At 35.8% G+C, this 24,045-nt stretch overlaps 1 protein-coding gene across 4 annotated transcripts in view; it reads right to left on the bottom strand.

Annotated features, from left to right (window-relative positions):
* The window catches only part of CNTN1 (contactin 1), a 287,326-nt gene that overhangs the window by 187,822 nt on the left and 75,459 nt on the right, over positions 1-24,045 (bottom strand). For 2 of the 4 annotated variants that reach the window (XM_010974876.3, XM_010974883.3), the window contains exon 2: positions 22,186-22,233. The exons of the other annotated variants lie outside the window; for them this stretch is intronic. The gene's annotated coding sequence lies outside the window, so the exon portion shown is untranslated. The remainder of the gene's footprint in view (positions 1-22,185; positions 22,234-24,045) is intronic. 4 annotated transcript variants of the gene reach the window in all.

Here is a 24,045-nt window from a genome sequence, read left to right as displayed (position 1 = left end):
CAGCAAAGAGTACGCGGCATGAAAAAATCTATGGAGATAGTAAGTCCCTGAGAAATCAGCGTAGGGGCAGCAGGTAAACCTCGAATGGAAACTCCTGGGCAAAAGTAATCGATTGTATTTCCAGATAAGATAAAGCCTGAGATTGTTATAAAAACTAATTTCCTCTTTCCAAAAGTCTGCTTATGCCTGATAAACACACTTAACCAACCTTTTCAAGTGGATGGGGAGGGGAGGGCATAGCTGAGTGGCAGAGTGCTTGCCTAGTATGCATGAAGTCCTGGGTTCAATCCCCAGTACCTCCACTGAAAATAAATAAACCTAATTACCACCCCCCAAACCAAACAAAAACCCAATCAAATGGATGGAAAACAGAGATGCCTACGTTAGATGAATTTGATCTCTTTGTAGATCTAGAGGCTTTCCAACATTTTGAATTTATAATGCATGTAAAATATGGAGTAAACTCTGTAATGTACTACAGAGTCAATAAAATGAATTATCATTTGTGAATAAATCAAAATACTTTTGTCTGCTAAATTTGCAATATCTTTTAAGATATATACCTAGCCTGACTGACTACTGTCATTTGAAAAAATGCATAATTTATATCCATTATAAGAATACATAATGCCAAGCAGAGTTAGGAAAATAATTTAGCTTGCCAAGTCTCTATATTTCTGAGCTCAAGGGATGTGGGAGCAGGCTGCATTCATTCTCCCAGATTTAAGACATTCTTTCCTCTTTTCTCACTCTGTCTTACCTATAACATAGTTGTTCCCTAATCATAACATATTCATTCAATCAAAAAGTATTTATTATGTACTTTTTACAAGAAAGGAATTGTGCTAAACACTAGGAAAATAAATATGTATAGATACCTGCCCCCAAGGTATTCATACTTTAGTGAGGAAAACAAATAAATGCATAGATGCAGAGTGATGAATCTAATCACCTCTGAGACATGCTAAGTTATGCAAATGAGATCGCTCCTAAAGCATGTTGTGCCTGTATCCTAAGGAGCTGTTAGGCAAGTGTTATATATGAGGCATAGGAGCAGAAGAAGTACTGGCATCACCAACTGCTCATGGGGCATTGGGAAATGATTCATGGAAGGAGTGATATTTAAAGAAACTTAGTGGTAAGTGGAACTAACATGGGCTTTAACATTTGATAAGTTTGAAATTAAATTCAAGCTTCCCTGAGTTTGTAACCGAACCAAAGTTGGGTCCACTTGCCCTGTGCAGGAAAGCCAAGCCACTGACATTGGGTTGTGGTGAAGGAAAAGTGCAGCATTTATTGTAAGGCAAAAAGCCAGGGAACAGCTAATGCTCAAAAAACCCAAACTCCCAGATGACTTCCAAGGAAGTATTTTTAAAGGCAAGGTGGAGAGGGGAGGCGATCAGCTCATGCACAATTCCCTGGTTGATGATGAGGTAACAGGCCGTATCAAATGGGTTAACATTATCAATCCTCAGGCTCCAGTAGATCTAGGGGCTATATGCTCATGGTCATCAAGTAGTTAACTACTTGTAGTTGGTGGGGGTTTTAGTATCTGTTTAAAAAACTCAGAAAATGTGTATCATACAGTTACCTTGGTACTTCAGGGAGGAACTAAAGATATTGTGACTGCCATGTGGCTGATCTACTCTTCAAATCGTTACCAGTTCTCCTTATCCAACTGCTACTTTTGTAACTACATGTTCACATCCTTTCCATCATTAATTCTTGAGCCAGGCTTTTATAACTCTGGGGAGGCCTGGGAGACTACAGTTTTTCTACAAACAAGAGGCAGGTAGAGGACATGGCGGGAGGGACCTCTCAGGAAGGCACCATAGGATCCTGCTCTGTTACAAATGTATGTGACCTTGGACGTGCTACCCATACTCCATGAGCATGAGTTTTATCATGTAGAAATTAAGTTAAAAATCTCTCTGTCTTTTTGCAAGAATTAAATAAATGGCTTAGAGTACAATAATTAAAGTTTTCATAGTCATCCAGATGAGAGTTGAAATCCTTCTTTGATTTTCTGATCTCTAAATGGGGATTTTTATCAACATCACTATTAATAGAAAACTCAAATAATGCAATTTCTTTATGTCACTTAACACAGTTTCTGACACTGTAAGGGCTTTAGAAACATTAATTTATTTTCTCTTAAAGCTTAGTCTTGAAGAAAAGGCTTGAAAGAAAGCCATTTCTAGAAAAGAGAAAAGCATTCATTTGTAGAGAGACAGGACATCACATAACATGCTTGATAAACTGAAGTATATACCTTTTGAGAATTCTGGATACAATAGACATTTTTTTGTCAGGTCATAGGGCAAAATTACACATCTAATTAGTATAGAGCTCTTTTTAAAAACTGTTAAAATTATGATTGTATACAACACTTTTAACACTGTTAAGAAGTTTGAAGCTATTCTTCAGAGAAAGAGGTGTCTAAAGATATCACCAAGAGAGTAATATGAGTACATTTTATGGCTGGAGGATAGACTGAATGCAGTAACCAGATGAAGAGAATGTGTTTAACGGAATTCAACTGTAGTCTGCCAGAAGTGATGGGGGCCTAAATAAGGCAGAGACAGGGATACAAATACAAGGAAATATTCTATAGATATTTAAACATTAGAGCAGTAGGACTAAGTAAGTTTAAGAGATAAAGAGAAATAATGGATGACTTTTAGGACTTAGGTAACTCAGTGTCCTTCTCCTCTCCCCCCAACCAAAAAAAAAAAAAACAGAAGAAGAAGAACCACGGATATTATGAGAAGATGGCGAGACAATGAGATCTGAATATTAAATAAAACAAAGGAGAGATAAACCAGGAAGAAAGATGAAGAGTTGGTAAAGAATTGGATACTTATAGAGCTCCCAGTAGACACTTGGATAGTGAAGCTATCGCTCACTACATAGGTTTGGGAGTGGCCAGAATTGTTCAAGCTATGGAAGTCAAGGGACCAACTCAGGGTCAAAAATGTGTGATGAAATATCACATGATATCACTTACACTTGGAATCTAAAAAAAATGATACAAATTCTATTTATAAACCAAAAATAGACTCATGGACATAGAAAACAAACTGTGATTACCAAAGGAGAAAGGGCAGGGAGGGATAAAGAAAGGGCTGAATATTAACAGATACATTACTATATATAAAATAGATAAGCAAAAGGATCTACTATAAAGCACAGAGAACTATATTCAATTTCTTGTAATAACATATAATGGGAACAAATCTGAAAAGAAGATATGTCTATGTATGAATATGTATAACTGAATCCGTTTGCTGGACACCTGAAACTAACATTGTAAATCAACAACATTTCAACAAAAATTTTTAAAATGTGGAGAATGAAACCCTGAGATGTAGAAGAAAATGTGCATAAAAGCCTTACATTAACTAAATATCTTGACATCATTAATAAGTTGACTACAAAAGGGAAAACTGCTAATACATATGAAACATATACGATAAGACTAGAACACGCTTAGTTCTTTAATAAACTGATTCCACTTGATCATCACAAAGCTCTTGTGAGATAAGTAGCATTTATCTCCACTTATCAATGAAGGCTCCTACTCAAAGAAAGGTTAAGAAATTTGGCCAAGTCACAGGACCAATGAACAGGTGAGCCTTAAGTCACATCTAGGTTTTCTGAGTTCACAAGTCACACCTCTTCAGTCTCCTCAAGCTACTGAACCACTTCCCAGAACCAAGTCATAATGAAATGCTTCCTCTGCATCTCTGCTTTTTAACATCCCAGAAGATAAACAAATGGTCAGTTTTGTAATAAAGTATGCAACAAAAATTTCTAGTAATCACTATTTGTTTTAAAAGTGAAAGAAAAAAATTAAAATATGGAAAAGAAAAAGCATTTATTATTGTTCTACATACATAATATTTATGTATATATGTCTCCAAATGCACATTATGTCATTATGTCTGAACTAATTTATTATCCTTTCTACAGGTAAGAAACAGGCTGAAATCATTTTAAGTAACATTCTCGAGGGTATATAGATATAAATAATAAAACAGAATTTAAGTTCCATATGACCAAAGCCCAGATTTATTACACCATAATATCCTTTAACAATATTTTTTAAAAATTCACCAAGAAATTAATGGAGCTACAAGTCCCATCAACACAGATGGATCTTGTAGGCTTAATGTTGAGTAAAAATGTTCAGAACTTATACATTATTATCCCAATTATATAAAATGTAAAACCAAGCAAGATGGTATGCTATCATGTTTTGCCTAAAGATATATGTGAAAATTAAGGTGTGAGAAGTATATAAACACCAAATTCTGGATTGTAATTCCCTCTGGGGGGAGGAAGAAGGATATTATTGGGAGGAGGACACAGAGGACTTCATTTGCAGGTACTTCTATATAGTAAGCTGGTCATGGGCACACATCTTTCAGTTAAATGAAGAAAATAGTTATGGGGAACAGATATTCTAACATGTCTCCAGATTTAGGATACCTGTACATTGTCCATGTAACATTACAGGATTCCTATTTCCATTAATATATCCAACATTTTCTCAGTATTTCAGTTAGCTCGCAGATCTCAGTGCACCCAAATGGCTTCCAAGGTCTCACATACAGGACTCAACTGTAGTTCAGTCTCCATGCAAAATGAAGCTACCAGGAATCCTGCTAATGGTTACAGGTAGAACTGAAACATACAGTTTAAAGTCTTAAGTCTATGAAGGTATAATAACTCCCAAATAATCATAATAATTCCTTTTAAATTATATTTACAATTTAGTTATTCTAAGAGAGGTAGTTTTCCTTTTCTAAAATTTTTATGTATTTATTTGTTGTTTTGCTAATTTTTAGGGGGATGGTAATTAGGCTTATTACTATCATCATTTTTTAGTGGCGGTGCTGGGGATTGAACCCAGGACATCATGACCTCATGCATGCTAAGCATGTGCTCTACTGCTGAGCTATATCCTCCCCCCTAGTTTTCCTTTTTAAGTGACTAAATGCTCTTGGAGGAAGGCATTTTTAACGTCAAGTCAGAGATGCCAGCAACTAGTCCTACCCTGTGACATTCACTGAATAGCTCTGGGTACGTGCCAGAACGCATTGCTAGATACCATTAGAAAAGAGCTTTAAAAGTTTTATCTTGCTTCTCTTCTCCAGTAACAAATTTAAATATCTGCAAAACAGTTTGGTCTAAATAAACTTCCAGACTCAAAACAATTTTGACTTCATTATGTCTCAATTTTTTTATTCAACAAAAGTCTATACACTCTTAGGTCTTTTAAGACTTTTGAGCTTTTGAAAAGACTAGTTTGACCCACAAGTAATTCCTTTAAGATGGTTTATTTGAAAAATAAGGTTTAGTGTAAGAATTCATGAATGAATAAATGCCAACAACAATATAGATGGTAAATTCACTACGGTATTTGATTAACACATTAAAAACACAGACTCCTTTTATGGACTTTACACAGGTTTTAGTCTCATTCTCACTAAAAAGTGCTTAATTGAAAACTTCTAAATAGATGTATTTAAAAAAATCATTACCATATCATGATCTGAGTGCACAAGTATATATTGCATACATATATGTGGATGTGCATATGTACACCAATATTTTAAAACTCTAGCAGGGGTGTACTATATTTCACATTAGTGTACATATAACATCGTACAAACTTGTTGAATTTTCACAAACTGGCACTGCTATGTCACCCACACTCATGTCAACAAACAATACATTACTTAGTAGCCCAGAGGCCCTGTGTTCCCTCTTCTATTCTCTAACCTCCCCAAAGATGGCTGCCGTCCTGACAGCCAGCAGCCCAGATTAGTTTCGCCTAACTTTTTACATAACAATTTAAAACCAATCTGTAGTGCTGTAGAATTTTCCAGATATAGAACTATTTCAGAAATAAGTTTGGACAAAAGTTTTTCCATTCTTATTTGACCTTTGGTTCAGTGTAAAATGTAACTATTATAGGTTCATTTAATAAAGCAATTTTGTATAAGTTCTTTTTTATATGAATACTTTGGAACACATTTTATTTTTCTACCAAAAACTAGGACCCATAGCAGGATATTAATGTTTCGGTAAGTTCTTTTGTAAAATATTTGTTTTTGTGGCGTTATTGCATAAGGCAATCAACTTTGCTCCTTCATAAGGAATTTTATCTTTAAACTTGCAACTGTAATTTCCTGGAAAAGATTTCATCATAGACATCTGCCCTATGAAATTACACAATGTAGCTTGAAAATATAACTAATATTTTAGTTGTAGGGAGTCAGTGTGGGGCTCTTCTAAACAAAATGATACTTCACTGAAATACACAAGAATTTAAATTAAAAAGAGATTTGATTTAAAGTAGGGATTAAAAGTCTTAATTTATAAGAATAGCATATGTTCTAGACTGACTTTTTGCTGCAAAGTTGTCAGATGCAAAACTCTTGGCTAGTAAATCACCCAGGAACAATTATGCTTGAAAAACAATCTGAATGAACAATATAAGTAAAAACAGATATATGAAAAAGAGGGGCTTGGGGCATGTGAAGGTGAATGCAAAAAAACACCTGTATTTCTTCCAATACAGTTAACATTGAGATGAGCACATTTTTTTTTTCAAAAATATTCATTGACATGGGAATTATTTATTGATATGAGCTATGGGTGCCAGGAATCTAATGGTCCTTGTCTTCAAGGGCTTAAAATCAGTGGTCTGTTGAAGCCAGCCCATACCAACTTAACGGAAACCACTTTAATTTCCAGGAATTTTGCAATGCAGCCGTTAAACTCAGTCATTATTAATAATTAAATGATATATAAACTTTATCCTGTCCAATTATGTAACTTGACAGATATTGTACAATAAATTTAGACTTATATCTCCAGCCAAAATTTCTTTTCTGAGCTACAGATCCATCAGCCCACTTTTGTGTTTGATGTTTATACTTGTGTATCTCAGGCTGTTCACAAATGAACTCAGATTCTTCACTCTAAATTTTTTTTTTTTCTTTTTCTCTTCTATGCTAGGGCATGGTACCATCATCCATTCATGCACAGCTTCCAGAAACTGAGATATTATCTTTTACACCTGAAAGATTAGGTATATGATTATAAACTCAGATTTTGTCTCCAGGCAAGATATCTTTTCCGAAACCCAGACACATCAACTTCATAGTTCAAATTGGCTATATCTCACTCTGAGAAAGCTGAATTCTGAATAGTTTCCCCAAACCTGGTTTTCTCCAGTCCTATCTATCCTAGTAAATGACACCATCTGCTTATGTCTAAAACCTATGGCTTCAGCCCTCCTTTCTACCTCTTAATTATATGCTGAATCCATCTCCTTTCTTCTATCTTCATTGTCAGTAATGAAGTTCAAGGTACCATCATCTCTTATTTAGGTTATTGAGGCAGCCTTATAGGTCAGCCCTTCACATCCACCCTGCTGCTGACTAATCCATACCAAATACGTAATGAGATCACCTAAAAGGATCTTTTAACAATGTCAATGTCATCATATTGTTTACTGGCATAAAATCTTCAGTGTTTTCCTGAAGTACAATTAAGATAATATCCAAAATCTTCAGCAGAGCACGTAATGTCCTCTTGGCTTCTAACCAATCCATCAGCTTCCCTGTCTTCTCTCCACCCTCACCCCCTTCATTGTATTCCAGCCACTCTGGCCATCTCCCTGTTTCTTCCTAACTTTAAGACTTTATTCTTCCTCTGTCAGGAATTCTTTTTTCCAAACATTTGCTTGGCTAACTGACCCAGCTTTCAGGCCGTGTATTCCACTTTACCCATTTGCAAACTAGGATGGTTCCTTCTGCAATTTATTCTTGTGATATTCAGTAACTTTCCTTTATAACTGATCAAAATTATAATTAAAAACACATTTTTGTAATTAGGGGGTTAGTGTTTAATTCTTCCACTATAATACAATTTTCACTACAGCAAAGGCTATGTTTATTTCGTCTTTCATTTATCACAGGTCTGGTGTATATCACTGTGATTGCCACATAGGGTACCAAATATTTGCTGAATGTATAGATGAATGAATCGATGCACAGTGTGTGCTTGTATCAGAAGATCTGACTCTTGAAGTATCAATTATCAGGCACTACGACAGAACTGAACATATAGAACAGAGCTGCCTGCCTTTGAATAAATGGTTTATTTATTTTAAATCTTTTGCTAAGGATTCTTGTATATTAAGCTGCTTTCTAAAAATCTGCACTACTTATCCCTGTCCCAGGATTTTGCCTCCCGAGCTCGTCAAACATGTAGCAGTCAGTAGACTTTGACCTATTGTTACCTACACTGGACATTCTGCTCTGACTTTGTGTCCAAATTCATTTATTCGTAAGTGGGGAAGTTTTATCGTGCCCACAACCTTACCTTTGCTCTGACCTACTTGAATTCTCTGTTGTCTTTATATACTCTCTTATGTTCAGCCCAAGACAGAACACCGATTAACTGCTATTAGTTCTAATAACGTGAGCTGTTGTTTTCACTTTGCTTTCTCCATGGAGAGTCTCCTCGGCCCTTTGAGAATTTTCTTAACTGGCTCTTAAATTTGTAGTAGTTTAAGGCTGATGTGTTCAAATTTAGTGCAGAGACGATTGCTAGAGATGTTGAAAAACTTTGATAGCTCTAACTTTTCTAACTTCTGGTTTTCAGGGTGTGATCTATTTCTGTATTCTCAGTAAGTAAGCTGTCTCTTTCTTTGTTCATTAAAATTGGGAAAACCTCAGTTGGTGAAGATGCTTATTAATAATTTCTTGTTTCAACATGCCAGAACATAAAATAGGATCATGCTATGTTCAATACTTAAATTACTTTAAATCCCTGATAAGAAGTTTTATTCCTCTTATCATTAAAGAGTTAGTGAAAATTTAAATGAGAATCAGCAAACACTTTAAAAAGGTGTTCATATCACTTTTTTGACAGAAAGTAACCCTTGTGTTTCTGCAAATGGCTTTCCTTGTGGAAAATTGTATTACTTTTTCTTTTCCTTTTTCTTCCAGTTTTATGGAGATACAATTGACTTATAGCACTGTATAAGTTGGTGTACAGCATAATAGTTCGACTTATACACATGATGAAATGATTTCCATGATAAGTTTAGTGATCCATCATCTCATGTAGATACAAAAAAAAAAAGAAAAAGAAAAAAATGTTTTTCCTTATGATGAGAACTCCTAGGATTTACTCTCTTAATAATTTTCATATATAACAAACAGTAGTGTTAATTATATTAATCATGTTGTACATTACATCCCAAGTATTTATTCACCTTATAACTGGAAGATTATCTTTTGACCGTCTTCATCTGATTTGTCTTCCTACTCTCATCCTCTGGTAACCAAAAATCTGATGTCTTTTTCTATGAGTTTGTTTGTTCGTCTTTTGAAGTATAATTGACCTACAATCCAATGATACTTCCTGGTGTGCAACAATAGTTATTTGATACTTCTATACATTACAAAATGATCACCACAATGAGTCTCATTACGATCTATCACCATACAGAGATATTACATTATTATTGACCATACTCCCCACACTGTGTATTTTATCCCCATGATCACTCGTTATGTAACCAGAAGTTTGTACATTCTAATTTCTCTCACTTATTCCACTCATCCCCCATTCCTTTCAATTTTACTTATGTTTGTTCATTTGCTTTGTTTTTTTAAAATTCTATGTAAAGGTGAAACACACGGTATTTGTCTTTCTCTGACATATTTCACTAAGCATAATACCCTCTAGGTCTATTCATGTTGTCACAAATGGCAGGACTGCATCTGTTTATGGCTAACACTCCATTTTTTATTTATACCATTTCTTCTTTATCCATTCATCTATTAATAAGCACTTAGGTTGCTTCCATATCTTGGCTACTGTAAATAATACTGCAATAAACATAGGGATGCATATATCTTGTCAAATTAGTATTGTTCTTTGGAAAAAACATTCAGAAGTGGAATTGCAAGATTGCATAGTAGTTCTATTTTAAATTTTTTGATGATTCTCATACTGTTTTCCACAGTGGCTGCACCAATTTACATTCACACCAACAGTGTACAAGGCTTCCCTTTTCTCCACATCTTTGCCAACACTTGATATTTGTTGTCTTTTTGCATTCTGGCAGGTGTGAAGTGATATCTTACTGTGGTTTTGATTTGCAGTTTCCTAATGGTTAGTGATGTTGAACATCTTTTAATTTGTCTGTTGGCCATCTATGTCTTCTTTGGAAAAATGTCTGTTCAGGTCTTCTGCCCAACTTTTAGTAGGGCTTTTTTTTTCATATTGAGTTGTGTATGTTGGATATTAATTACTTATTAGATACATCATTTACAAATATTTTTCCCATTCAGTAGGCAGCCCTTTTGTTTTGTTAACAGTTTCCTTTGCTCTGCAAAAGCACTTTAGTTTGGTTAAGTCCCATTTGTTTATTTTTGCTTTTGTTTCCCTTCCCTGAGGAAACAAATACAAAATGCCATTAAGACCAATGTCAAAGAGCATACTGCCTATGCTTACTTCTAGAGGTTTTGTGGTTTCAGGTCTTCCATTTAAGTCTAATCTATTTTGAGCTCATTTTTATATGTGGTATGAGAAAGCAGTGTTTTGTCTTTAAGGCCTTCAAGTGATTGGTTGAAGCCCTCCTTCCTTATGTAGGGGAATCTGCTTTATTTAAAGCCAACTGATTTTAGATGCTAACCACATCTACAAAATACCTCTACGGCAAAATCAAATTAGTGTTAATTGAACAACTGGATATTACAGCCTCGTCAACTGATGCACAAAATTAGCCATCACAACTCCTTTATGTCTACAGGACAGAAATCACGTTTTCTCTTGGTGTTTAAGGATCTCCACAATCCAACTCCGTTTCTCTCTTCTAATTTCTCCCTTCTCAATTGTGAGACTCACTTTTCAAGTTTCATCATTTTGTGAAGCCTTCTCCAATTGTTCATCTCCATGGGGAGCTCATTCCCTTCTTTGTTCTCATGGTCCCTGTAACTTTCCTGCGTCCTTCTGTGTTACAATCCTCAGTACGTGTAATAATTTTTTTTTCTGTTTGTTTAAAGCTCAGTTTTGGGGACTGTGCATCTTCTCATGTTTATCCCCTACAGAAGCTTCCCACCATGGCACTCAGAAGACATTTGTTGAATTTATTATATTATCTCTCAGCAAAAAAGTTTCAAATAATAGCTTTATCAATGATGTAAAACTTAATTCACTTCATTTGAAGGAACATTTTAAAAGTGTAACTCATTAGGAAATTGTCCATCATCCCCAGTTTTAATAATGATTTACTAAATAATGATTTATTAAAAATACAATATTTATAAATAAGACATTTAATATTTTGCCAATATTTCATGTGGGTAAAATTCCAGATGGGCGTATTTTTAATGATGATATGATGAGCTGAGTTTTATTTAAATTATGTGTTTTCTCACTATCCATTCAAGAAAAAAAGGGCAGTTATTTATTTTCAAATTTGAGGAGCAGGGTATAAAACAGCAGGAACTCAGGCAATTCAGCAAACCATCTATCTTGAGAGGAATAAAACACTATTCCACTCTGTACTGGCTGGCACAGCTCTTCACCAACAATCCCCCATTTAGATATAAAAACAAACTGGCCTTTGTGTTGTGTTTATGCTGTCACTAGGGCATTACTCTCCAAGCACTTCAGCAATACAAAAATAATGTTGCTGTCTCTTACAGGAATAGCTAAAAAAATATTTAGGAAAAGTGCTGCTCAAAGAGTGTATCTATCTCAGTTGGAGATAGTAAATTAAATTCCCTATTTTGTCAAAATTCTGAATATTTTCTCATTTTACATACTTCTAGGTAAAATCCTGAATTGTGGAACATTTATTAGGTATGTACAAGAGAAATGCTTTAAATTTACTGACATGAGATTTCCTCCTTCCCCGACCCAATATTTAAATTTCTAATCTAATATGGAGAGATGTGAACAACAAGATGCAATAATGTTATGGGTGGACTGATAAAAATAAGTACCAGATTTGGAGGAAACAGAAAGGATAGACTGATATAATCTCCATGATGAACTGGGGGAGTTTAGGAAAGGTTCATTCAGTTGAGTGTTAGAAAGGGTAGGTGTTTTCCAGATGGATGAGGTGGAGGACAGAGGAGTTATTCCAGGCAGAGGAAATCCCATAGAAGAAGCCCTGAGAAATAACACAGCTTGTCTCATTCTGTTTAAAGAATGGTAGAGAATGAAGCACAACTTCAAGGGGAAGAGAGAGACAAGGCATTCTTTTCCATCTCATGAATATCAAAATTTGATGTCCAAGTCCAACATGCTGCATCCTTCATGATCAGGTTTTGCATTTTCTATACAATCTGAATTTATTCACATACTAGGTGCTGAACAAGTAATTACTTAATGCATACACAAATGATGAACATTTCCTGAGTATCTAATAGAACAAACTTTGCCAAGGTTTATGGAGAATAAAAACAATTACAAAAACAAACCCAAAAACAAATGCAACCAAGATCAAGATAGAAAGTAATGCAGAAGTCTTTGAAAATTAAGACTAGATTGTTTCCATCTCTGTGCCTACTCTGTTCCTTCCTTCTTTAAGGTTTTGGTTTACAATATTTTCCCTTCCCTGCCTTCTTGAATGCTTTCATTTCCTTCTTTTACATACTCAAATTTTATCTATCTCAAAGGGAAGGGAAGAAAGAGAAATGATAATGATTAAGTGTCTTTTTTGATAAGCATTCTAAGTATTTTATATAAAACATCTTATTTAATCCTCACAACTTTTGAAATAAGGAAAGTAGGCATTGCCTCATTTTACTACTATAGCCAAGTATGATTCAAAAAAGTTAACCAATAGTCCCAAGAAAATACAAACAACTGAGTGGAGGAGCTGAGAGCTGAGCTCAGCCCAGTCACCTCTCCCCACAAATCTCAGCTCAAGTGCTGTTTTCCTCAGGAAACATTTTCTTAAGACACCAACTTCGACTGCCTTCTCCTATCTCTGAATTCCTATGATCAGCACCTTCCACCTTAGCACAACTTTTTTTCTACTAATTCTTCAGGTCAATTTCATGCCCTCACATGGATTATGAGATCTTTGATGGACAGAACCACATTTCTTGTTCTTTTAAATCATTCATTAAACTCCAAACAGTGCTGCTCACATAGCAGGTGCCTTGAAACATCTGTGGCCTGGTTAGGGTACCTCTTCAGGACTTTTATTCCTTGTTTCACTTCAATGTAACTCTCTCCCCACAGTGATGAATCATCAACCATGGCCAGTGCTCAGGGGGAAGATGTGGGTAAGGTCTTTTCTGATATGTAGTGTATTTTCAGAGTCAATTTCTGTATAGCCTAACAAAATGATGTCTGTGTTTCTTTGCCATTTCACTTGTACATCCTAAAAACAGGTATCCGCGTTACCTTGTAGTTTTACTACTAATGCTCTGTGAACCTGCACAAGCTACCTGCTTCCCAGGTATTTTAGGAAGGTTAAAAATGATTATGTGGGAGTTTGAGATTTGCAGACACTCACTGCTGTATCTAAAACAGATAAACAAGTTTCTTCTGTATAGTGTAGGGAACTATATTCAATATCTTGTAGTAACCTATAATGAAAAAGAATATGAAAACAAATATATGTCTGTAAATGTATGACTGAAACATCATGTTGTACATCAGAAATTGACACGACATTGTAAATTGACTCTACATCAATAAAAATAAAAATAAAGAATTTGAGAAAAATGCTCCTTCTCCATCTCACCCATAGACTAGTGGAAAGTCTCTCTCATATAAGCTGTGTCTAAAAGGAAAAGGCTGGGATTCTGTGGCAACAACCCTTGACTGGCTGAAAATCAAGGCTCAGCCCTTAAATGCTATAAAGGACCCTCTCTCAAGTTTGAGCTAGGGTCATGGTTCCTTGGGAAGCAGGCAGAACTGATTTTCTAGGCTATTTTTGATATAAAAGAAATTTTAAAAGGGGCTTCAGAGAGAGGGGTGGAGAGAAGAATTCATGGAGAACTAGGAGATTGACACTAACACCCTCCTGCCTCTGTTGGGTGGTGTTAGGGGAGGGAGAGGTAGACAGAAAACCCTCCCTTGAGATTCAGAAGTGATTCTGAATGCGGGGTGCTGGCTCTCCTTCCTGCTTGCAGGTTACTGAGCAGCAGAATCTTGGATATTTCCTGTGCTGCCAGGGCCTGGAAGCTGCACAGCTGGGAGGTGGCCAAGAGGCACAGCCAAGGAGAAGAGAGCAAAGCCCACTCTAGTTTCCTGCGGGACTTCGCGATGCACAGGGAGAACTGTGAGTTTCCTACTGCTTCAGGTGGTCCACGACCACAGCGGGACGCTCCAACCTCAGGGTGAGTTTTGTAAGAGGCCTCCTGGTAGCAGGAGGTGATAGTACCACAGAGGTGGCAACAGCTCACTGGAGGTAAGAGGGGAATGTGGTTTCTATCCATTAGACTGCCCATCTCAGGAAGCTGTTGGAGGAACTCGCTGACTCCTAAAGAGCACCTGTGTTAACCCTTTAGAGGCAGCAAAGGGCATCAGCTGGATATGACAAATGCCAAAGGCCAACCGGATGTGTGTCGTAACAGCAGGAGCCATCCATCCTGCACAAGCCTTTCATGTACTAGAATTTGCAGCTGGGAGGAATCTCAGAAACACCGTGAGAAGAGTGCCACCCTCTCTGTGATCTGGGAACCAGTGTAACCCCACACTAGCTTTATCGGCAGCTGCACTGCTTTGTTGGTGCATATACTGTGTGGTCCTTCTAATGAGTACAATCATTTATTTCATACAACTTGGTGTCAAGTCAGATCTCCTACCACCCCTTATCTATAGAATTAAATTTTCAAGTGTAAAAGACAAAGTCTTATGTCAATGTCTGAACTATTTTATCTTGTTTTGAGCTCAGTGTTACAATTGTCACATTTGAAAACTCATTCTGTTTCCCAAAGTTTTAGCCACTGGGTTACATAATGGTAAGTTATTGTTAAATTTAACTTTAATTCTCCCATGTTTGCACTGCACTCCATAGAACACGATTTAGGCTACTGCTTTGACTGTATAAACCTAGAACTATAGCTCTGATAACAAACCTAACAAGCGAAGCCCAGGAAGGAAAAAAATAGAGATGAAGTGATAGTGCTAAAGGAAAAAAAATGTGGTGATAGGTGCTAAATGAGAAATAAAGTTAAATGAATACTCTTTTGGATGGAAGGACAGTTTGATGTTAGGAAACCTATGAATTATTATAACACTGTAGTGAAGATAGGCTTAATGTGAACCGCGGGGAGGAGCGGACAATTAAGCAGAGTGACAGAGGGGGCATGCAATCACTCAACGGATGAAGTGAGTGCTATTAGCATGAGCCACTGGGAAGCACTCAGGTGGGAACTTGGGTAAAATAAATAACAGGATTTGGACAAGTCATGGGTCTATGGAGGTATTTCAAGATTAGATGGATCTAGGCCTGTTAAAGTAGCAAGTATTAAGGGTGGACATCTGAAATGTAAGAATCCTACAAATGTTCATAGCATATTTTCTGGGAAAATAGACATGAATATGAGAATATTGCAAGGATGTTAAAAATAAAATTACCTTTAAGTCAAACATTAGAAAAAAAGACTTATGTAAGCATGAGGTGGTTACATAAATACAAATTACATAAAATGGCCGAATTATATAAAGGATAATATTTAAAAGTGGTTTCAAAGAATTTATGACATGAAAAGTTTCAAAGTTTAGCACAATGTAAGATGAAGTGAAAAAACAGAATATTAAGATTTATGGGACTTCAAAATATCTCAAGATATTAACAAAAGCTTATAACTGAGATGTGAGATTAAGAGTTATTTCTTTTATTCTCTAATTTTTTTTTCAATATAAGTGTGCATTTTTAGAGAGCTCTATTATAGAGCATTTATGCAATTATCTCCTCTAATCAATATAATAATCTTTTTATTGTTACTCCACTGTGCCACACGAAGCACATTAATTGGCTGGCCTGTACACGTACAGGTGTTAGGAGATCTCTAGAATTCAAATTCAAGTTTCTTTAAGTTCTTTTCATGATGATACATACAAATGTATTCATGCTTCACAAATTCTGAGAAAGAAAGAAGCTCATCATTTCAAGGGTTTATGAACATTTCTAAGCAATTTATGTTGTTGACTGATAGGCAATTCAATAATCAAGATGCAAATATATACATTAGAATTTCATCTCCTTTCTGTGCCAAGCTTCTGCTCAGAATGACACCTTATCATTGGTATGATAGCAGAAAGTCATACAAGGAAATTTAAAAAGCAGATTGCATTATCTACATATGGAAAAAGAAATTTCAAAATAATCACTAAATCAATAATTATATAGCAAAATGAATATTTTTCGGTAAGGCATTATGCTGAATAACCTGTTGAGGCTTAAAGAAAAACGCACAAGATATAACTTTCTTCCCTTGTAGGTTTTATAATCTCATTTAGGAAATATAAGTGAAAAATAAAATTAACAGTAAAGGTTTAAACTAAAAGTTAAGAATATAAGACAAAGAGTAAAATCAAAATGCATTAAGTGTCTACTATGTAGCAGGCACTGGCCATGTGTCATATTAATTCTCACAGCTACAGGATGTACAAGGTATCTGATGAGGCAGAACCTAAGAGGGAGATAAGAAGTTTCACTAGTGAACTTAATAAGTCATCTAGAAAGAATTCCTTTTTAAAGAGTCATTTTATTTGCCCTTAGTAACCCTGTAGGTACCTATTTCCCTGGGGAAAAGATTAATAGCACCTTTTATGACCTGCTAAATTATGGCTCACTGTATAAGCCAGCGAGTGGCTCACTGAATAAATCTTCTAAGAGGTTTTCTGGGATTAGAGAAGGATCACTTTGTGATTTAACCCTATTGAAACCTTCTTAAAGAGCTTCTGTTTCTTATTGAGGTTGTTGGTAGGAAAGAATACCAAGAGCCTCAAAGAGGTCACCATGAGGCAAAGAAGACCATGGCCATTGACCCAAGCTCGGGACCATGGCTTAGAGATGCCTGAGGAATGGCTGCAGCTGGCAGCCTTTCCTGTCCTGACTACTGTGTGGTAGTGGACATTGTAGGAACTACAGCTGAGCTTCTGGATGACAGATGGACTCATTAAGCCCAAAGTGTGCAGGGATCAGTTCCGGCAGGACATCCCTGTAGCAGTGCAGTTGGAATGTAGTGGGGAACTAGTTTTCCATAGCAGCTCCATGTGTAGGGAAAGCAATGGTGGACTTCCCAGTTTTCTCTCTGCTTGGGTTTTGGAAGCAAGACGGACTATATTAGATAGAGTAATTCTCTGGGAATCTTCAGCAATAGGAATGGGAGTAGAGAGGACCTCAAGAGGGAGGCATTGGACTTCCTGCTGAAATGGCCATGCCAAGTTTCTAGTTATGTGAAAAAATAGAGATGTGATTGCATTTGAATTCAAAATTTTTTTTTAAATCATGAGAAGAAGGCTAGGTAGTCACAGCTAGTAATTTGCAAAGCGAGAAGTCAAACCAATTCTGTTTGACACTAATCTTCTGTCTTTTACAAAAGAGGTGTCACAAGACATTACATATTTTCCAGATAAAATTATACATCTAGCAAATTACTATTTACTAATAATTAATAAATTGTTTTCTTAAACTCCAGATGAATGCTGTTGTATAATTCTGGGAGAAAATAAAGCTTATGTTTGCTTAATGAAAAGTCCACAGTCATTTCACTTTATTCCTTGAATCTCAGGCACTAAATCCCCTGTGCCTTCCTAGATTTTCACTTCCTGAATAAAAAAAAATCATTGTTCTGATGAAATGGAATTAAAAGTCATGAGATTTCCTTACATTAGCCATGCTTGAAAAATAAAGCAATGACTTTTAATATCTATTCAATAATTTATTCTAATATAATTGATGAGGAACTCAATTTATTAAACATTCTAAATAATTCAATTGTGCAACAGAAATAACAATGAGGAGAGTCTGCCAAAATTTACTATAATAAATAGTCTTTAATGGCAATGAAAGATACACTAGGGCTATGATTCATTTCCCATTGTTCCCAAAAGTACCAAGTACAAGAATGAGCACATATTTGGTGCTAAATAAATTGCTTTGAATTGATGACAGCCGTCAAGTCCTGAGTAAACTGTAGCATTTAAGAGAGTACATGGAATTGTTGAAAATCATATAAGATAAAAGTTACAAAGACATCAAGGTAGTGGCAGACAAATGAGAGACAGTGTCTTATAAATAAGAAAGGTATGACTTTACCTTACACTTCTTACAACTTCTAATTTGTGAAAGATTGACATAAACAGATAACTTGACAGGGATTTTTTTTTTGTATGTCCCGAATGCCTAGAGTAGAAACTGCATTATGGCGAGCACAGTGAACTGACAATGAATATTTAATATTTAATGAATAGCTAATATTATACTTTTATTTATGCTCATTCATATTTGTTAGATATTAGAAATATTACACTGCACTTAAAAGTTGAGTGGAGGAACACAAATGAAGCCTTCACAATAACATGTAACTGGAAGACGGATGTGAGTAGCATGAGGCACGAGATGCTCATAGGAAACTGAAATCTTTTGACTAGATCCTAAATCCTGATGCCCCTGGCTTCCAGCTCAGCTATTTAGAAGTCGTCCGTGAGTCTAACTGCCTTTCACTTAGCAGTGTTGTCTCTTCTCCTGCTCTTCTTTTAGTGTTGGTATTCTGCAGTTTTATTTTCAGGTGTTTACATGCAAACTTTCTTATAATTTATCCAGTCTCATGTTCCATAGGCGTTCACAATCTGTAGATTAAGTATTTTTCAACATTTCTGGAAAATTCCCTGCTATTAAATATTTATTTAATTATTTCCCCCCACTTCCTTATTTCTACTTTCTGATTTTAGAACACCAATTACACATTTCACATTTTTTTCATTCTGTTCATCATGTGTCCCATGGTCCATATTCTCAGGTCATTTGCACTGACTTTGTTTCTGTGATGTTTCTTTCTTTGATGATTATTTCTTTGAATCACAAATGTAGCTGGATCGAGGGAGGTGCCAAGATGGCAGACTAGAGAGACTCACAGGTTGTCCTCTCCCACAAATACACCAAGAATTACATCTACAGACCCAATGAATTGCACAAAACACCTACTGAGCTTTGGCAGAATGTTTCTCACTTCAAAATACAGGAGGATTTTAGCAAAATCCAGTAAGAGAAAAAAGAAAAAGAAAATTGGTGCACGACTGGTCCTGCAGGGAGGGAGTGGCAAAGGAAGAAAGGCACCATCACGCTGGGATGCCCTCTCTCCACCTGGGAGGTCAGTAGGGACAGAAGTGAAGCTTCCAAGGCTCAGAGGAGACAGTGACAGCTACTTGGCAGACAGAACTAAGAGAAACTGGCATAGAGGGTCCCTGTGATCCCCAGCCCTAGATGCAAGTCAGCAAAGACAAGCCGAAACTGGCTGCTAGAGATCGGTGACCACCCCAGGGAGAGGGCGAGGACCCACTGCACAGAGGGAGCCTCAGGGGGCTAGAGGGGGAGGGGTATGAGTTCTGGCTGAGTGTGTGTGGGACAGAATGAATAGAAACAGAGAATGCTATGAAAAGGAAATAGAAACTATAAAGAGGAGCCAATTAAAAACATAAAACTCAATGGCTGAGATAAGAGCTGAGCTAAAGGCAGTCAAAAGCAGACTAGATAATGCAGAGGAATGAATAAGTGACTTAGAAAATGGGTAACAGAGGTCAACCAATCAGAACAGCAGGCAGAAAAACAAATAAAAACCAATGAAAGCAATATAAGGGACCTATGGGATAAAATAAAGTATGCAAACCTATGCATAATAGAGGTCCCAGAAGGAGAAGAAAGAGTAAAGGGGATTGAAAAGGTATTGGAAGAAATCATGACTGAAAACTTCCCAAACCTAAAGAAGGAATCAGATATCCAAGTACAGAAGCACAGAGGGTCCCAAACAAGAAAAACCCAAACAGTCCTACACCAAGACATATTATAATTATACACCAAGACATGTTATAATTAAGATGACCAAAGTTAAAGATAAAGAAATGATTCTAAATGAAAAACTCTCATAATATTATAAAAGATATTATAGTATTATAGGCCGGCATTAGTGAAAGACATCACTTCAAATGAAGTAACTTGTATTCTGAGATTCCCTTCTCTCTTTCTCTCCTTGTTTATCATCTAATTCACATATTTTATTGCACAATTAATGAATGAGGGTTTAGACTCTGAAATAAAAGTAATTTTAAGTTATTTTTACCTGAAGCATTGTTAACAGGATAGTGATAATGCCCAATGAAAGAAAATGCTTAAATGCTTCAAGGGGAATAAATGATATTGTCAGCATTTAAAATACGTGTTTTCCAGAGCTCAGTTTTAAGTAATTTGCATTACTTACTTTTAAAAAAATCAACATTATATTGCCAAACAAAGAAATAAACAAATTCCAAGCATATAAAACCTTTGAGAATTTACCGTTAGTCACAGAAGGCAAGACCATTTTGCAAGTTGCATCTTCTCACATATGTTTTTCAAGCTTACCTAGCCAAATTTTATTTTTAAAATGTTCAACTGAAAATGGTGTTTAAATATCAGCCCCATGTCCTTCTATTCTTATACTAATCCTTCCATAGTAATCACTCATTCTAAAGTAATAAATACATTAAATGGATTTAGGACCCAATCTTTATCTTTTTTCTTCATCTGACTTTCTGTGTCCTGTAAGATATGTGAATATGGGTCCCCTTGGATATTTCAGATGCAAAACAGAGAAACCAAACTCATTCCGTTCTCATAACAAAATAGTTATGTTCCCTTTCTATCATTCTTGAGATTTTTCCTTTTTTGCTCTGGGAATAAACTTAAAACCCTCTCTGCTTTTCCTCTCCTTTGTCCCTTTAATCTATCCTAAAGAACTGTACTATTTGTTTGCTTTCATGGCTTCCGGCAATAACATGCCTCTCTATTTCCATTGCCTCTGTTAGAATGAGGACATCGTTTCATGACTTGCTGGGACTAGAGAATTTTCAAAGATCCTTTCTAATTCTAGTATTTTATTGTTATTTTTTAACTGATCCCTCTGACCAGACTGTGGATTCTTAAACTCAACTACAATGGTAATAAACCAGGTAGAGGACATTGGAGATGAAACTGGAGCAATCACTTAATACTATCCACCAAAAAATGCCATAATCTCGGTCTGCTCCGACTGTACAATTTTTAATTACATTTTCCTCAAATGCCTTTCATTCCAACTTGTCAGTCTAGCACAGTGCATATCTATAGCATCTTACATGCTTTTGTTAGTGGTCTTCACACCATAAGATATTCCCTTCTCATGGGCTCCCCAATCCCAAATTTGCCAAATTCGGCTTAATTCATCTTTTCCAGGTAGTTTACATAGTGACAGGAAACCAAAACTTGCGTGTTAACTAGGGCTCAGCTGGTAACTATGCCACTGACCAGCGATATCACTTTCACTAACCTCAGCTTTCTCATCGCAAAATGAAATTAGTAATAGTAATAAGAATCATACTTTTTCTTTATAAAATTGTGAGAATTGTAATGAGATAAAGCATATAAAGTGTTGTAGTAGAGTGCCTATGTTAAGTAAATGGGGTTATTATTGCTGTTGTTATTTGTTGTTGTTATTATTATTATTATATTATTATTATTAAATTCCATGACATGTCCCCATTACTCCAGCCTATATTTGATAACTCATCCCAACCTCTATTAACTCAGCAATATTGAGCCCTACAGTCTTCAGTAATAATTGCTCTTTAATTGTTCTAGGTATTTGCACAGCAATCTACTTATATGAGTATTTTCCGAACGGGTACTGAGAAGACATTTAATAAGTAGTCATCAAACAATTTATTACATGCTTTGCTATTTTTGAAATTGAGAAATTCACAGAAAGATAAAATAGAACCAATATCATTGAGTGTTTATCATGAATTTGAAAAGTTCTCAATGCTCAGCAGCTATAAATATATTTGAATATTCTACTACACACAGTTTTACCATATACGTTCATTCTTTAAAACTAAAATACACACATAAACATATACACACACCCCAAGTAAACAGCTTACCTTAAGGCTGTTCTGAAATTAGCTTCAGAAACCACCCAAAGCAGATATCTACGAATCAATAATTATGAAGTTACAGTCAGTTAGCTTGAAGATAAAGATGTTTTTACTTTAAGCAAAGATTTTTAACATTTTCTCCAAAAATCAGTAATGTTTTAATCTTCTAGAAGTCTTTATTTATTGCTTTGATCCCTACAGTAATATTTTGGAATATTTGTAAAATACATTTTAAAAATTGGTAAATACTTTTTAGCTAAAGAAATATGACTTATAACCTAAATGAATTTTTATTGTTTGCAAAGCTTATTGGTGAATTATATCAAATTCATCATATATATAAAACACCATCTTATTCAGCGTTCTTGAATTGTACTAAAATTAGCATTTTAAATAAGACTACATAACTATAAACTATAAATAAAACTCATAACACTGCTAAACTTGCCCCATTTATGGATATCGAACAGTAGACTAGAATTTATTTTCTGGGAAAAAAAAAAAAAGGGTGTGGAGATCTGCAGAGAGCAAAATCAGAAGAGGGCTGAGGAATGTTCCCTGGATTTGACAAGACAGAGGAGGCTGTTACGGGCTTTCCTCTGGTCAACTGAAAACAGAGTTGACATTTAGAACCCCTCCTTCTTTTAATTAAGGGGGAAACCATGCGATAGGCTGAGGAGAAAAATCTTTTCCAGACATACTTTCATGACTCAGTATTTTCACACAGGAGAATTACAGACCTCTTCCTCAAGAATGAGACACATTTTGTCCATTACAGCAGATCTGGAAAGTAAATCAGTTGAAATGTTGATCTGTCACAAAATTTAACTTTCAGGACTAATAATTTCTTAAGTAACAATGCAAAATTATATCCAATTAGTAGTCTAAAGAAAATGTAATCTCCCAAGATGACTAATGAAAAATAGCAGAAGGAAGAGAACAGGAAAGGGAGCTCTCGGTTTCTAACTATCAGTCACTTTGATCACTGACATCACCGCTCTAAGGGCAAGCTACTCTTTTCTCTTAAGAGAATGTGAAATCAGATGCAGGAACCAAAATATAAGCAGACACTAAATAAATCAATAAGGATCCACTTTGGCTGTAATAGAGCACAACTAAGAAGACAGTGTACACACAGAGATAATTAACTTTATGGCCTTTTATGATGCTTTATTCACCTCATGATACTGCTTTTGGCTACTCTTGTTCCAGTACTTCACTTTGATGACAAATTTTATGAAAGGCAGAAATAACAATGGCCAACTCTCCCCTTATCACACTTAAGATAGTAAAATAACAGAATTCATACTGCATTTAAGTTGTGCCTAATACATGAAGGGGAAAGACTAGTCTCTAATGGAACCCTTAGGAAAGGAGAGAAAGGTTTACCCAGGGAGCTCTGACACACACTCAGCATAAGATTGGGCCCATATTTAATGCCCAGCCTGAACTGAGATTTAAATTTTCTGTTTTGAATGATCAAGACAGTTGCCCAAAGACAGAGACCCAAGTGTGAGAGGGCAGTGTTAGTGAGTCTTCCAGTGGCTTACACAAAATCTCCCCACGTCTGACTTCATCCCTCTTGTCTCATCTGAGACCTTTTGTCTCAGACGTGGCTGTGGATTCGCCTGTTCCTAGCACTTTACTCATCTATTCAAAGACGGCTTGAGAGACCTAAGACAGTCATCGCTTCCATCCCAAGATTAGCATTCCTTGTGTGGAGAGCACTTCCATTTCAAGACCTTAAGTTTGTTTTGCATCCAATTTTTTTTTTCATGTCCTTGGTTTCCACCTTTAGCTGCTTATAGATGAGGCAGTTCTTGCTAACAGGTGATCTTACTAGTGAGCATGTGATTGCTGTCTAGT

The sequence above is a fragment of the Camelus dromedarius genome, chromosome 11 (assembly GCF_036321535.1).
Source record: "Camelus dromedarius isolate mCamDro1 chromosome 11, mCamDro1.pat, whole genome shotgun sequence".
Lineage (NCBI taxonomy): Eukaryota > Metazoa > Chordata > Mammalia > Artiodactyla > Camelidae > Camelus > Camelus dromedarius.
The sequence above is the reverse complement of the archived record's forward strand: the minus strand, read 5'-3'. Positions and strand labels throughout refer to the sequence as shown.